This window comes from Jaculus jaculus, chromosome 7 (genome assembly GCF_020740685.1).
Source record: "Jaculus jaculus isolate mJacJac1 chromosome 7, mJacJac1.mat.Y.cur, whole genome shotgun sequence".
NCBI lineage: Eukaryota > Metazoa > Chordata > Mammalia > Rodentia > Dipodidae > Jaculus > Jaculus jaculus.
Window position 1 is genome coordinate 81,344,359 of NC_059108.1, and position 2,979 is coordinate 81,347,337.

Below are 2,979 nucleotides of genomic sequence, written 5' to 3' on the forward strand. Positions count from 1 at the left end.
CTCTACCCTCTCCACCTAACCTTACCATATGATTCAGGTGTCCCCCATAAACCTATGTGTTCTGAATGCTAGGTCCCCAGATGATGACAATTTGGGAATTGGAGCCTTCTGGTGGAGGCAGTGTATTGTTGGGGGTAGGCTTAGGGGTGTTATAACTAGTTTCCTCTTGCCAGTGTTTGGCACACTCTTCTGCTGCTGTTGTCCACCTGATGTTGGCCTAGGAGGTGAGGGCCACCCTTTGCTCATGCCATCTGTTTTCCCTGCCATCATGGAGTTTCCTCTTGAGTCTATAAGCCAAAATAAACTCTTTTCTCTCACAAGCTGTTCTTGGTCAGGTGTTTTCTGCCAGCAACACCATATATCTTTATATCTATTGTGCTTAACACGTGCTTGATTGTTATAGGTTCCTAATAAATGTCAGAGATCCCTCATTGGATGATAGTCTCCTTTTGAAAAAAATAGTTATTTTTATTTATTTATTTGAGAGAGAGAGAGAGAGGAAGATAGAGATAGAATGAATGAGAGAGTGGGCATGCCATGGCCTCCAGCCACTGCAAACGAACTCCAGATGCATGCATCACCTTGTGCATCTGGCTTACGTGGGTACTGGGGAATCAAACTGAGGTCCTCTGGCTTTGCAGGCAAATGCCTTAACTATGAAGCCATCTCTCCAGCCCCTAGACTACTTTAAATTTTTTCTTTTTTTAATTTTTATTTATTTATTTGAAAGTAACAGACAGAGAAAGAGGCAGAGAGAGAGAGAGAATGGGTGCACCAGGGCCTCCAGCCACTGCAAACGAACTCCAGATGCATGCGCCTCCTTGTGCATCTGGTGAATGTGGGGAATCGAGCCTCAAACTGAGGTCCTCAGGCTTCACAGGCAAGTGCTTAACCACTAAGCCATCTCTCCAGCCCCCTGTGTTACTTTTAAGAGACTATCATCAGTGCTGGAGAGATGGCTTAGCAGTTAAGGCGCTTGCCTGCAAAGTCAAAGGACCTTGGTTCAAAGCTTTATTCCCCAGGAACTACCTAAACCAGATGCACAATGGGGCGCATGCATCTGGAGTTCGTTTGCAGTGGCTGGAGGCCCTGGCACGCCCATTTTCTCTCTCTGTCTTTCTCTCTCTCACTCTGCCTCTTTTCCTCTCTCAAAATAAATGAATAAAATAAAAGAGTAGCTTAGAGGCTGGAGAGATGGCTCTGTGGTTAAAGGCACTTGCTTGCAAAAGCCTGATGACTCAGGTTCAATTCCTCAGTGCCCAAGTAAAGCCAGATGCACATGGGTCTAGAGTTCATTTTGCAGTGGCTGGAGACCCTGATGTGCCCGTACTTTCTCTCTGTCTCTTTCTCAGTCTGTATCTCTGAAATTAATTAATTAATTAATAAGATACTTTACTGCCTTCCCCTAAGAACTGACTGCTGCTCCCACAATGCATAACCCACAACCCCATGGGGAATACCAGAAACTCCACTGAGGAGGGCCCCCTACAGAATGGGGACAGGGATGAGGGAGATGTTACCAACACATGATGTGTCCATACTAAGTAGGTCTGTAATTAAAAAAAAAAAAAAGTACAGTCTGCTTCTGGTATACTCCATAGCACACTTGGAAGAGTGATTGAGCAAATACTGCTAATGTGTGTATTTCCTTTTCCTTTGTCCTAGTTCTTTTGGACTTTCATAGGATTTGGAACCAATGAGTGTATAAGAAGAGAGCAACTATGTCAGGGCTCAGTGGAGAGTTTTCTGGGGTTCTGTATGGAAGAAGTGAGGGTTACCTGGGATGAGTAAGGTACATAAGCAAATACAAGGAGTTCTTGAGAACCGCTGATGTGCGCAATGATCTCTTCTTGGTGTTTAAACAGCAATAACCAAAGGACTTGCCTTATTTTTGAATTCCTTTTTGTTCTTGGGTTGTGTTCCTTTGATGTTATCATTCTGGGTAGAACTTGTACGGTCACAGCTACATGTGTGTTACATTTATTTAGTAAACACCTGTGAAAAGTAAAGGAGGAACAGGAGCAAGATCTCTTCTTTTATAGGTAGTCAGCCAGGGACAGAGACTAAGATGATACCACCTTGCCTGCCCTGGCAGGACTAGAGCCTGTGCCTGGCCGGATCTCCTCCAAGATGAGGACATCAACATTTCCCAGCCGCAGCTTCCCACTTCTTCCTCAGCTTAGCGCCCCTGAGCGCTTGGCTTCTCCGAGTCACAGCATGTGTATACCAGCCAATCAAGTCCTTCCTTTGCTGATGGTGACGCTCATCCTAACTGGATGGTTAGTCCATAAATGGGCTTGGCATGTGCGTGTAAATCTCTTGGCTCTCACTTTCATGGCTCCTGAATCTCTTGGTTTTTGCTTTGGTAAACTCTCTCCCTCCCCAGACTGGCTGCAAAGGGGGAGGGATTTCTTTCCCATTGGGGTATTTTTCTGCTTGCTTTCTACATGGGTCCCGTTCTGGGTACTCTCTTGCCTAACCACGTGTGTATGTATCTCCTTTTTGATCCCCTCTGTTCTCTGGATCCATCTGAACATCCAAGTTTGGTTGGGAGGCGGGAGAATTTCTGTTTTGGCTTGGGCTAGCCTTCCCTCTGAATCCTAACTCTCCCTCAAATGAACTTTATAATGTATAATTTACTAATCTTGGACTCCATGTTCTCAGTTATTTGCTAACTCAGATAAGAACCCAAAAGTTATGGTCCACAGGCCTGGGATCTCCTGCATCTTTATGGCATTTAATCCCTCCCTGGATCCAAAATCCTGTGTCAAAGAGAAAGGGAAGAGAGGAGAAAGACAATGAGAGATGAAGGGAGGTAGGAAGGAGTGAAGGGGGCACATGAATGAATGAGAGCCATGAATGAAAACCATATATTTTGATTTTCATTTTGAAAACAAGACAGTTCATCTGAATTAAACGTCATTTTCTCTGAAATCAATGAGATTTCTACCCTGATAATTTCTACACTAAAGGGGTCTT